The sequence below is a fragment of the Hypanus sabinus genome, chromosome 30, assembly GCF_030144855.1.
Source record: "Hypanus sabinus isolate sHypSab1 chromosome 30, sHypSab1.hap1, whole genome shotgun sequence".
In the NCBI taxonomy this organism is placed as follows: domain Eukaryota; kingdom Metazoa; phylum Chordata; class Chondrichthyes; order Myliobatiformes; family Dasyatidae; genus Hypanus; species Hypanus sabinus.
Genome location: NC_082735.1, coordinates 36,540,396 through 36,554,374, shown reverse-complemented (window position 1 = coordinate 36,554,374; position 13,979 = coordinate 36,540,396). Strand labels below are relative to the sequence as shown.

General features: G+C 44.8%; 1 long non-coding RNA gene across 9 annotated transcripts in view; it reads right to left on the bottom strand.

The window, feature by feature from the left end:
- LOC132383571 (uncharacterized) overlaps nucleotides 1-13,979 on the bottom strand; it is a 175,690-nt gene that overhangs the window by 75,204 nt on the left and 86,507 nt on the right. For all 9 annotated transcript variants that reach the window (XR_009508721.1, XR_009508726.1, XR_009508723.1 and 6 more), the window contains exon 3: nucleotides 4,580-4,819. This is a non-coding gene — a long non-coding RNA (uncharacterized LOC132383571). The remainder of the gene's footprint in view (nucleotides 1-4,579; nucleotides 4,820-13,979) is intronic.

Genomic DNA, 13,979 nt, shown 5'->3' with positions numbered 1-13,979 from the left:
TTTCGATCCTGTGCAGTAGCTCCCCCCGTATCAGATGGTAATGCTGCCAGTTAGAATGCTCTCCCAGTGCATCTTTAGAAATCGGTGAGTGTCTTTGGTGATAAATCTCCTCATTCTCCTGATGAAATGTAGCTGCTGTCTTGCCTTCTTTGTAGCTGCATCCATACTTTAGGCCCAGCTTAGATCCTCAGAGACGTTGACATCCAGGAACTTGAAATTGCTCACTCTGTCCACGTCTCATCCCTCTATGGGGATTGGTGTGTGTAACCTTGTCCTATCGTTTCTGAAATACACTATCAGTTATTTGGTCTTCCCCAGAATACTCTCTTAATCGATCCTAAACTGAGCTGATGCACTCGACTTGGTTTCATGGTGCCTTTCCCACCACACACCGTGTAACATTCCATTTCTTTGATAATGGGGATGTTTAACTGTGTACATGTTGTTTGTATATTGTATTTAAGGTAGATACTTCTGTTTGTTTTGTAATATGGTTGTACAAACGTAACTACATTGTGGGCTGCATCATATTCTAATTCATGTGTAGTCCTAAGTTAACTTTGTTGCTAATTAAAGATGGCATGTCCAGATGCTGAATAAAAATTCTCATTGCCCTCAGTGAGAGAGAGCATCTATGGAAATGAGTAAACAGCCGATGTTTCAGGTCCTTGAAGAAGGGTCTTGGCCTGCAACGTCGACTGCTTATTCACTTCATAGATGCTACCTGAACTGCTGAGGCTCTCCGGCATTTTGTGTATCTTCTTTTGAATAATCCATCTTTTAGTGGCCAAGAGAAAGGTGCATAAGATATCAGGAGAACCACCAGATCTTCTTCCGTTCGTGTATCAGAACCCCTGACATCCACCTGGATGGGTAAACAAAGGCTTGGGTTCAGACTGTCAATGGAAAGGCCAATTTATTATCTGAAGCCTTTGATCAAATATATTGAGCTGGTATCATGTTGCAAGGAGGTGGTGCAATTAATGATAAGGTAGTTGAATTTGGCATTTTGCACTGGGCGTTAGCTGGGTATGGGTTTGCACAGGTGTACTTGGTCATAGTATTAAAGGGCATTCATTGGGAAGTTGTGTATCGCTGAGGGCTTGTTTTAAGTCAGCAAGCACTGTGGGAAAGGAGAACAAAAACACAAAAGCAAGCAAATATGGTCATGCCTAAGCACCTGGTTAGAGTCAAAGGCAAAACGTAGCCGGTTTGCTCAGGTGCTGTGGAGAACAGTGGAGGTACATGGAGAACACTTCAGCCAGCAATTAAAGGGGCAGTGTCTCTGCATCCTCCTCTTAAAGTGCCCTGGTACTGTGGAACGCCACAGGTGCCATGTGCAGTCCTATCATCATCTTTATTTGTTCTGAAGTGACTCCTGTGTAACAGCCTCTCAAGAACTTTGTGGGTGGATTGTTTGACAACCAAACATCAGTGATATTGGTGCTTTATGTTGGTTTAATGGCACAAGTCCAGAATGTATTGTGTTCCCTGAACATGTTTTTCAAATACAGGCCTTCCACAGGTTAAGACCTCTCAACTTATGGACAAACCCTGGGAGGTTAAAGGTTGGAGGGGGGGACCTAATTGAAAAGTGCCATATGTTGAAAGGCCTAGTTTGAGTGGATGTGGAGAGGATGTTTCCAGTAATGGGAGAGTGTTTTTTTTAGTCAGAGGGCAGAGAATTTCTGGAATACATTGCCACAGATGCTGTCAAGGCCAAGTCAGAGGGTGTATTTGAAGTGGAGGTTGATTGGTCCTTGATTAATAAGGGCATCAAAGGTAATGGAGTAAAGGCGGGAGAACGGGGTTGAGAGGGAAAATAAGTCAGCCATGATGATTGGCAGAACAGTCTCAATGGGCCAGTCAGTCGAATTCTGTTCCTATGTTTTATGGTCTCATGATCGTAGATCAAGATCTAACAAACTTTTGCAGGTACACTGTTGAAAATATCCAGACTGATTGCATCAGGGGCAGGTGAGGCAGTTTGAAAGAGCAGGAAGGTAGGAAGCTGCAGAGAGAAGTGCATTCGACCCAGTACATCACAGGCCCCTCCCTCCCTGCCGTCAGGAGGCTCAACCTCATGAAGGTAATATCTATCATCAAAGATCCTCACCAAGCAAGCATGCCAACTTTCCACAGCTGCCTTCAGGCAGAAAGCCACTTCGATACACCGCTCACACACGACTACACGGCCAGAAACCCGAGTAGTCACATTGTCAAGTTTGCTAATGATATGACATTGGTAGGGCTCATCACCAATTACCATTGGTGATAGAAGTGCTCAAGGCCTCAAGGGATTACATCTGCAACATGTGGTGGAAAGGCACCCGTCTCCATCCACGCTTATCAGCAATATCTTTTCACAACTAAGATCTCTTAACAACCTTGAAGAAAGCTTCTGTCTTGGGTAGTTTTTGAGAAGCTGTTTAACTCGCTGCATAGATTTGTACATGTGCACTGAGAGGGCAGTAGAATATTATTTAATTTCAAAGGCCAACGTACACACATACATTTGTTCTTCTGAAAGACAGGACCAGTTTCATCTATCTCTCACTTTCAGTAGTCGCTCTTTATGATTAATCTTATTTGCCTTTGATGCCATTCATTACAATATTGTGATATATGATTACTACATCAAGTGAGTTCTCTGTATTCTCTGTTTCTTATAAAAAATATACTTATGAACATCCACAAGAACAGAACTTGTCCATTCCCATGGGATGGCCTGTGAGGTATATATTTTTTAAAAAATAAGAAAAGTCAGAGGTACTCACAAGAGATTCTGCAGATGCTAGAAGTACGGAGCAATGTACTCAAAATGCTGGAGGCAGCACCTACACAGTGGTGTAAACAGTCGATGTATTGGGACAATACCCTTTATTGGGACTGTAAAGGAAGAGGGAAGAAGCCATAATAAGAAATATGGTGGTGGGGGGGAGGGGGGAAGGCGTACAAGCTGGCAAATAAGTACAAGCTTGAAAGTTATTCTTAATCCTGAGCAACTGCTGGAAGAGAAACATCGAGCTGTTGAGTCCAAAGTGCATGAGGAAAACACAGCAAGGGAAAGGCAAGAACTCTTGGTGGCTTCCCATTTCAATTTGACTTCCCTTTCACATTCTGGAGCATAAAACCAATTCATTGCATTTTGAACACACACAGGAGCTGGAAAAACTTAGAGGGACAAGCAGCATCTATGAGGGGAAATGGATCTTCTTCCTCAGGACTTCGAGTTGCTGCCTGCTACAAAAAGGCATCAGAGACGTTGGTGTGGTGTGCAGTGAGTGATAGTCTTGAACGTTTTCGGTGTGATTGCAAGATCCTGTTGGACGTTGGTAACATAGAATACCGCAAATCAGGTTCACCGGTTTATTAGTGAGATGGTTGACAGAAGGCCTGCAGGGCTTTGTTTAAAGTGAGATCTAGGCCTTACATGGGGTCAGTGTAGGAACAGACAGCATCCTGGTAAGCGTTTTCTGCATCTTTTCTAAAGCTTTCACATCCTTCCCGTGAAGACCATAAGACAGAGGAGCAGAATTAGGTCAGTGGGCCATTGAGTCTACCCTGCCATTCCATCATGGCTGATTTATTAACCCACTCAATCCTATTCTCCTGCCTTCTCCTCATAACCTTTGACACGCTGACTAATCAAGAGCCTATCAACTTCTGTTTTAAATATACCCAGTGTCTTGGCTTCCACAGTTTCCTGTGGCGAAGAATTCCACAGATTCACCACCCTCTGGCTAAAGAAATCTTCCTCACCTCAGTTCCAAAAGGACGTTCTTCTATTCTGAGGCTGCGTCCTCTAGTCCCAAACACCCCCACAAAGGAAACATCCTCTTCACATCCACTCTATTTAGGCCTTTCAATATTCAAGAGGGGCAACTAGAATCACACAGGATCTAATGAAAGGTATTTAACCAGAAACATTAACTCTGTTTTTCACTCTCCACAAATGTGACCTGACCTGTTGAGTAATTTCTCCTTTCTCTATCTCTAAAACCAATTTTATTCCTCTGCTCTCAAGTATGAGTTCTACTTAGGTGAATGCTGAACTGCCTGGGATCAACGCTGATTAATTAGAAAAAGAGAGGACTTCTTCGTTTGATTCTTGTCTTCTCTAGTGGCTGCTGCACAAAGCCGTTTGGGACCATTAGATTCCCAATCAGTGTAGAATTTTGCAAGCCCAGTTCACTGGTTCATTGGTGAAACTGACAAGGGGGAAATAGTGTGCCCTCAGTTGTAATGTGGACTAGGCACTCATGCCCCAGGCTGCCATCTGCAGCTGCTCAAGGGAGAGATGCTGCAGGCGGTGTGGGAGAGTGGCGGGCCTGGTGCTGTTCATTCTGGGATGGGCATGGCTCCTCCCAGTGGTGCTGCCCCCTAGTGTTAGCTTAGTGGAAGACAACTGAATTGTCTTCATCTATAGCTACACTAGCGCACAATGATCAGACTGCTGCAGGTATGCTCTTGCTGGAAAAAACCATGCACCATCAATCCACAGGACATGAAACTCAAGAACTTGGGCTATATTATATTCATTGTGTGACTGTATTTTCCAGCTATCTGATATACGCACCTTATGCTGCGAATGACTGTTGGTACTGTGTTTTGCACCTTGGCGCCGGAGGAACGTTGTTTCGTTTGGCTGTGTTCATGGATACTCACGTATGGTTGAATGATAATTAAACTTGAACAACCTGCTGGAGGAATTCAGCAGATCTAGCAGCTGGACAAGAATCATCAATGCCTTAGTGCCGATGCAGAGTTTTGACCCAAAGTGTCGACAATTCCCTTCCTACCACAAATGCTGCTAAGCCTGTAAGACATAAGATATGGACCACAAGATAAAGGATAATAATTAGGCCATTCAGACTACAGATTCTGCTCCATTGAGCTCCCCCAGCAAATTCCTTGTTGCTCCAGATTCCAGCCTCTACAGTCTTTGTGTGTCCAACTGGAATCTTGCCTTATCTTGGTCAGGTCTCGGTTAGAGCACTGTTGGTAGCTTGAGATTTCTCCCTAGGAGGCAGAGGTTGACAGGCTCTTGAGAGGTAAGGTCATCAAAGGTTCTGGGGAGAAGGCAGGCGAATGGGGTTGAGAGGGATCATGAATCAGCTATGATGGAATGCAGCTGCAGACTCAAAGGCCAAATGGCCTAATTAGTGGCCCTTATCCCTTATGGTCGAATGGGTGATGTTGAGTTTCTGGAAAGAGTTCAGAGGAAAACAGCTAATCTAATTAACAACTTAAAACTGCTTAATTAACAAGCAACTCTAAAAGAATCGAGATGCAATGTTTACAGAAGAGTAGAGTAGCCCAGTGAATGATGAATGTAGTTGATTGTGTGCTTGTCAATGACTAATTCCAATTTAGACTGATAAGACCAGGGTCAAAATTTAAACTTACATCAGCCCACATTTCTTTTCTGAATCTAGAATGACAGTGTTGAACTGGCCCTTCCAGCCCAATGAGTCGTACCTCCCAGCAACCACTAATTTAACTGCTGACCCATCATAAGGACAATTTACAATGACCTATTAATCTACTAACCAGTACGTCTTTGGACTGTGGGAAGAAACCCATGTGTTCGTGGTGAGAACATACAAATTCCTCACAGATGGCTTCGAAATTGAACTGAACTCCAATGCCCTGAGCTGTAATAGTGCTGGCTGACTGCTGCACTACCATGGTGCCCCTGTGGTGGATGGAAGTGGATGTAAAGAGCTGGTTCCTCCCCCCGTGGTACTCTGGGACAGGCTGTGCCTTTGTGTGATGGACAGTGTGTAAGTAATTCTCACACACAAGAACTGGACCTGTTTCTGCATGGAGTAAAATTCACCTCTGACATGACAGACAGAACATGCTGAACCATCAGACCCAGAGTCTCCTGAGTTAATTTCATGTGCTGTGGACAAAGTGAAAGAGGAATTTCCCCATATTGTTTTCAGTTTCTTTTTCTCTGTTGCCTTGGATCTCCCAAGCAATCACATGGTCCTGGTCAGAAGACCATTACATATATTGTGCCGCAGACCACGTGGGGAGTCTGGATGGGCCAGAGGGTCTGTCATCACTTGTATGTACCCAAGACTGTGGCCACCCTAGTGGTCAGCTCTGTTCTCTAACAGCCAAGGGTAAGACAGAGGTGGGGCTGTTAGAATTAGAGTAGATGACACGATTCAGCATAATGTTCCGCAAACAACAGGATGTGACCAAAGGCAGGACAGAGTTTAGGTTACTGGGGCGGACAGACAACAGCCATGGTTTTAGATATTGCCCACGTGTCACCCTCCCATGGGTTGGAGAGCAGTAGTGGAGAGGCCCTGGGAATAGGTACTCTGTTCAATATAGTAGGATGGAGAGAAAGGGTGTGGCTTTTTGGATCTTACTGTGCACCCTGACTTGCAACAGGCCACTTTACTGAGAAAGTGGTAACCCTGGAACAGGAAAAATCTCATGTTAACTGAGTTGGCTAAGTCCCAGCAAACAATGCAGATCCCATCAGAGCAAGGACATAATAGTCGAGGATTGGAATCGCGACAACTTGGATAGCAACTTGTATCTAATAATAATCACAAGAGGTTCTGCAGATGTTGGAAATCTAAAGAAGCGCACACAAAGCACTGGAAGAACTCAGAGACCTGGCAGCATCTGTGGAAAATAGTAAACATTCGACATTTCGGGCTGAGACAACTTCTTCAGAAAGGTTCTTCGTCAGACTTTTTTAGGGCCTTTTTCAGAATTGTGCTTTATCTCGAATAAAGTAGTTTCTATAACCTTCAACACGTGTACACTGCCCCCTCTGTTTGCAGATACCTCTTGCTGTTGATTCAAGAAAGAATAATGAAAGAATTTTAAAATATTTTTATTCGAGTGGGGCAAAAAAAAGTTATGGATCAACATGCACAAAACGCTGGAGGAACTCAGCAATTTTTAGAGGGGAATAAACAGCTAATGTTTCAGCTGAGTCCCTACACGAGGACTTGAAGTTATGGAAATTTGCTGCTTATAAAGCTCTTCAAATCATCCTGAGGTCTAGGAGGAACTCACACAAGTACTTATTTAATCTTCCGCTGACATTTTTGTGGAGTTTGAAAGTGGATGAATATTGTATAAGGCAGCTCCTTATCTGCCTCCCAGAAGACATGCAGTCTTCTACCCGTAACACAAGAAATCAGGAACCAGAACAGGAGTAGGCCACTCAGCCCATCAACTTCATCACCATTCAATATGATCATGGGTGCTCTGTTATGGCTTGTTCTTGCCAATAACATCCATGCACTAAAATAGCATCAATCTACAGAACATGGTTCTCAGAGACTGAGCTACGTATAGAAACATATACCTTTGTGTGACTGTATGTTTATTTGTTATCTTATATGTGCTTTGTGCTGTGTATGACTGTTTTGTATTTTGGTCCCAGAGCAGTGCTGTTCTGTATGGCTGCACTCATGGGCATTCATGTGTATGACAATTGAACTTGATCTTGAACTTGAATGTTAGCTTTAACCCCTCTTCTGTGCCCGATCCCCATAACCCTCAAGCTTTCAAATATTCAAATCTCTCCTCCTTAAACATATATGTTCTGGCCTCCACCACTCTCGGGGACGAAGAATTCCGGAGATTCACTACCTGCTGAGAGAAGAAATTTCTGGGCAGCTCAGTTTTAAATATTTTTCTAGCATTTTTGTCTGCTAACCTGACCACTCTGACTAACCGTGACTACAGACCTCTCTATTGTAACTACCGAACAGTTTGGAAATTGCACAACCCACTCAGTACAGTCCAGAGCTCCACCACCACTATCCTTCGATGCAAACCCACAGCCCCATCCCTGACTACTTTACTTACCCGTCAGTGCTGAATGCCCCATCTCCGATCTGCAGCCCTACTACTCCCACTTAACATCAGACCATAGGACATGGGAGCAGAATTACGCCATTCAGCCCATTGAGTCTTTTCCACCATTCATGATTGGCTTACTTTTCCTCTCAATTCCATTCTCCTGCCTTCTCCCCATAATCTTTGACACCCTTACTAATTAAGAACATATCAACCTCTGCTTTAAATACGCTCAATGACTTGGCCTTCACAGCCATCTGTGGCAATAAATTTCACCACCCTCTGGCTAAAGAAATTCCTTCTCATCTCTGTTCTAATTGGACATGCCTCTATTTTGAAGCTGTGCCCTCTGGTTCTAGACTCCCTCACTATAGGAAATATCCTCTCCATATCCACTCTATCCAGGCCTTTCAATATTCAAACTGTTTCAATGAGATCTCCCCTCATTCTTCTAAACTCCAGCAAGCACAGGTCCAGAGTCATCAAAAGCAACTCATGTGTTAACCCTTACATTCCTGCGATAATTCTCGTGCCCCTCCTCTGGACCTTCTCCAATGCCTGCTCCTGAGCCGTTGTGTAGATTTCAATTCAGAGTGGCACAAGAGACCACAGATGCAGGAACCTGGAACAAGAAAATGAGTTGCTGGAGGAACTCAGCTGATTGAGTAGCAAGTGAAGAGGTAAACAGATTATATATTTCAGGTTGAGAACCTTTGTTAATTTAGAAATACAGCCTGGTAACAGGCCTTTCCGAAGCAACAGGCCCACACCACCCAATTAAAGAACAGCTTTATTTCTCACATTTACATGGAAATATCAAAACAGCGGCTGAAATGCATCATTTCGCATCAAAGAACAACATGGTCCAAATATGTCCTGGGGGAGACCACAAGTGTCACCATGGTCCAAATATGTCCTGGGGGAGACCGCAAGAGTCACCATGGTCCAAAAATGTCCTGGGGGAGACCGCAAGTGTCACCATGTTGACTAGCATGTCCACAACTTGCTAGCCTTGTCTATCTGTATGTCAGAGAAGCTGGAGCACCCTGAGGAATCCTGGTCACAGGAACAATGTGCAAGTTCCTTACAGAGAGCAGCGGGTATTTGAACCTCCCTGCTGGCGCTCAGGTAGTGTTACACTAACTGCTATGTTCCTGTGCCACCCCTATATCTGGTGGGGAGATCGATGGCCAGTGTAAACAGGTAAGGAAGAGGGGTGAAGCATGAGCTGGGAAGGGTTACGTGTATCTGGGTGAGGTGGGCTTGATTGGCAGATGGAGCCAGGCAGGAGAGGGAAGTATAGTGATAGTGACAGAGGCTGGGGGAAAACCAGCTCTGGCTTCACCCTTTACCTCTTACCTCCTGGTATTGACTCTCTGCCCTCTAATTCCGTTGAGATAAAGGGGTCTTGACCAAAAACGTCAACTCCATTTTCCCTCCACAGATGCTGCCAGACCTACTGGGTTCCTCCAGCACCTCATATTTTGGCTATCGACCTCGTACTCTACTGAATTCCCCAGGATCTGGCCCACACATCTTCCATTCTGTGCTCCAACCACTCTCTGACCCCCACAAACAACCTAATCATTTACCACAATACAACAGATTCAGCAGGTGCTGGAAATCTTGAGCCACGTACACACAAAACACTGCTGGAGCATCAGCATCTAGAGGATGGAGGAAAATGACCAGTCGATGTTTGGGGCCTTCAGTGGGACTGGAAAAGGAAGGGGCAGAAGCCAGAATTGTTTTCCAGGGCTGGTTATCATCATCATGTGCTGTATTGTATGATGTGGACAGTCATAGTCTTTAACCATGATTGCTCTGGCAAATTTTTCTACAGAAGTGGTTTGCCATTGCTTTCTTCTGGGCAGTGTCTTTACAAGACGGGTGATCCCAGCCATTATCAATACTCTTCAGAGAATGCCTGCCAGGCGTCAGTGATCACGTAATCAGGAATTGTGATCTGCTCCGGCTGCTCATGTGACCACTAGCTCCCATGGCTTCACATGACTCTTATTGGGTGGGGTGAGGGGTTAAGCAGGTGCTACACCTTGCCCAAGAGTGACTTGCCTTACACCTCCTTTGGTAGACATGTAGCTCCACCCCACCACCTTATCATTTAGAGACCTTTAAATTGCTAGTTAGTTTCAACAGTCTAGCGCTTTATCATTACTGCAAAGGAAGGAAATGTTAAGACCGTGGACCCACCACCACTGAATCCAGAAAGAGCAGAGTCACCATCGACACCAATGTCACCAACAACAGCTGCAGAGAGTTGGATATTCAGACCAAGGCAGCAGCCTGCAGTAAATGTACACCAAGCAGAATAAACACGGGAAACAAAATATATTTGCAAATATTTCTGAAGGGCCTCTGCAACTTTAATCAATCAAACATTCCAAGCCAACAGGTTCCCAGGCCTTATCTTTCCACTCTCAATGTCACAAAAGTGATTAATTGAAGGATTGAGAAGATTGAATTATAAATCAGTTTCAACAATTATTTCTATTGTGCAATAAATTGTTGGATTGCATTGGGAATAAGAAAATGACCGAGGACATTTAGTGTAGTCCGGAATCAGGAGTGAAAATATCAAAATTCTCAGGCCTCTGTCAGTCAAGTTGAGCTATGCAAGCCGGGGCAGTACGATATGGAGGGCAAGCGGCTCCCCCTCTCCATGCAACTGATAAACCTAAAGGAACGCCAGAGACTGACACAGCATGGCACCAGCAGCATTGCAGGATTTGCCATTCAGCATTGAAATCAATGTAGGACTGGCTCAGGGATCCTAGCTCTGGATTTTCCCTTGGGGTGTACTGCCAAAGCCTTCCCCCTGACTGGGGATATCTGCAAGGCAGCGGAGGTTTGAGATTGGAGTTTCCCTTCTCCTAGATGAGCTGCCAACCACAGCTGATGAGCCCCATCTGCCTAAAGTCAGGAACCCACCTTTACCTCTTCTCCTGTCAGTAGAAACAGTTCTGCCAGGCTTAGTAGCTAAGCCACGCATGCAGGCCAAGAGGTGGACTTGGTTGTCAGAGGCTATTTGAGACACATGCCATTGGGAACATTAAATATGTAGTGGGAGTTCATCCCCATTACCAACCCTGGCTATAACAAACTTTAGGAAACTTAAGGATCAGAGATCACAACACTCATATATATCAGACTACAGGGGACTGCAGCTCAACACTAATTGATATTCTGGCTATTAAAATTTTATCCAAATTGGAGAAATCAGGGGTCTGCGCTATCCATTCAACTAACCAATTACAGTATCATTCCTACTCCAAATCGGAACAGCTTTTAGATAGTTTTCTTTCTGCCTATCTCTTTAAATTAACCCCTCCTCTCCCAAAAGTGCTGATGGTCATGTGGCAACACCCCATCCTCACGTCAATCCCGCATGACTCTCACTGAGAATTTGCACAATTTCCCGAGTTTGTTCACTTTCACTTGAGAAATGGCCGCACAAGTGACAGAACTCTTAGTAAATAATCAACAAGGAGCCCTGGTAGTGAGTACCAGCAGGCTGTTACCATTCTTGCTTTCTCGGCCTTCTGTGGATTCATACTTTCCTAACTCTGGGAGCTCTGCAGGACCCTTGGCACCTCCTATTCTGGAGTCTTGTGAATATCTAGTTTATTGATTGATTGAATGATTGAGATAATCATCATCATCATTAAATGCCATGTCATATGATAGTATGGTAGTATGACTATGATTTCCTTGGCAATTTTTTCTACAGAAGTGGTTTGCCATTGCCTTCTTCTGGGCGGTGTCTTTACAAGACAGGTGACCCCAGCCATTATCAATACTCTTCAGAAATTGTCTGCATGGTCACATAACCAGGGGATTTGTGATATGCACCAGCTGATCATGCGACCATCCACCACTTGCTCCCATGGTTTTACATGCCCCTGATCGAGGGGCTAAACTGGTGCTACACCTTGCCCACGAGTGACCTGCAGGCTAATGGATGGAAGAAGGGCCCTACATCTCCTTTGCTAGAGACATATCTCCACCCTGCCACCAATTTATTTATTGAGATACAGTGCAGAATCGACCCATCTGGCCTTCGAGCCACACCATCCAGCAGCCCCTGATTTAAGCTTAGCCTAATGCCAGGACAATTACAATGACTGCTATGTCTTGGACTGTGGGAAGAAACCAGAGCACCTGGAAAAAAAACTCAAGCAATCCTTGAGGAAAACATACAGAGACTGCTTACAGAGGACACCAGGATTGTACTCTGGATCCCGATACCCTGAGCTGTAATAGTGTTGCAGTAAAAGATATGCTGCCATGGCACCTTTAACAGAGTAAAGGATGCTAGACAAGAGTAGTGGGTCACAACAGGTTAGGCTGAACCACCCACTGAGATACTAGGACAGGCGTCCAAAACGTTGATCATATGGTAGTGTATCAATTAGCGTGACAATATTACAAACTGGAATGAAGGTGGGGGCAGGGGAATGTGACGACACCAGAGAACACGAGAAGTAACTGTGGTGACAGAGGAAAGGAAAACACTGGGCAAACATGAGCAATTTTGCAGATGCTGGAAATCTTGAGCAGGACATACAGAATGCTGGAGGAACTCAGCAAGTCGGGCAGAATCTACGGAGGGGAATAAACAGTCAGCGTTTCAGACGAAAGTCCTTCATCGAAGCTGGAAAGGAAAGGGGAAGAAGCCAGATGAAGATGGTGGGGGAGAGAGGGGGGAGAACAAACTGGCGGGTCCTAGGTGAGGGGGAAGATAGCTGGGCGGACAACGCTGAGGGTGTGAGCTGAACCAATTGCGCTGGGATTTCTCTTCAGCATCGTAAAAGAGAAATGAGGAAGTCACATTTTGATATGACACTACTAACCAGTTTCCTGATTTAATTGATTTGAATAATTTCCATTAGAATGAAGAAAATCCACAGGATTCCCTGGATACTCGACCGAGTGTAATGAGAACCGTGCTGAGCCTGATTCAGCTCCTGTCTTACTGGCTTATGCGCTCACTTTTCCGATCAGTGTGAAATCTCTCCGCAGCTCGAGGGCATTGAGAAGAGGTGGTTTCGTTATAGGAAACCCTAATAAAGATGATGTGCAGAGCAGGTCAGGACCCTTAGCACCTTTTGACCAAAACAGAAATTGCTGGAAGCAATCGGCAGGTCAAAAGCATTTAAAGAAAGAGAAGCAGCTAATGTTTTGGGTTAGCGACCCTTCCTCAGAACATCTTGACATCTTCCTGCCCTGAGCTTGAATAATATTTGCTTACTTATCACAACACCGAAGGGAGTTATTTGTCCCACTGGATCCACACCAGCTCCCAGCAGTATAATCACATCTGTCCATTTCCCTAAAGCTCTTATTCTCTCTCACATGCTCATTGTCTCTTCATAGAGTTTTTTTTTACACTTCCCCAAATTATTCTATGAGCATACCTCATCAATCCAAGCCCCGATTTGATTCTAGTGAACAGTTCTCTTTTCTGGGACCTTCTCCCTTGCAAATGGCTGCCATATTTAAATACATAAACAGTGTGTTCTGGGATGAACAGAAGAGAATTTTTAATTCAAAATTCAAAGTAAATTTATTATCACAGTACCCATATGTCACCAAATGCAACCCTGAGATTCATTTTCTTGCAGGCATTCACAGTAGAGCAAAAATGTACCATAGAATACAATAGTTACAATAGCACCTCCACACCATCTGCCACAAGCAGTACTTCCTGCTGGCCAAAAATTTTAATTATGATTCTCATTCCTGACCTGACGTGTTGATCCACGGTCCCCTCTTATGCCAAAGCGAGGCCACTCTCAGGGTGGAGGGGCAACGTTTCGGGGTCCAAACTGATTGCACGAATGTCGATTTCTCCTTCCAGTAAACAAATTCCTCCCCCTCCCCATCCCTTCCATTAGTCCCCACAATGACCTTTTGCATCTTCTCACTGGCCTATTACTCCACCCTCCCCTGGGTCGCCTCCTCCTTCCTTTTCTCCCATGGCCGACTCACCTCTCATATCAGCTTCCTTTTTCTCCAGCCCTTGACCTTTCCCACCCACCTGGCTTCACCTATCACCTTCCAGCTAGCCTCCTCCCTCTCCCCCCACCTTTTTTTTCAAGCATCTTCCCCCCTTCTCG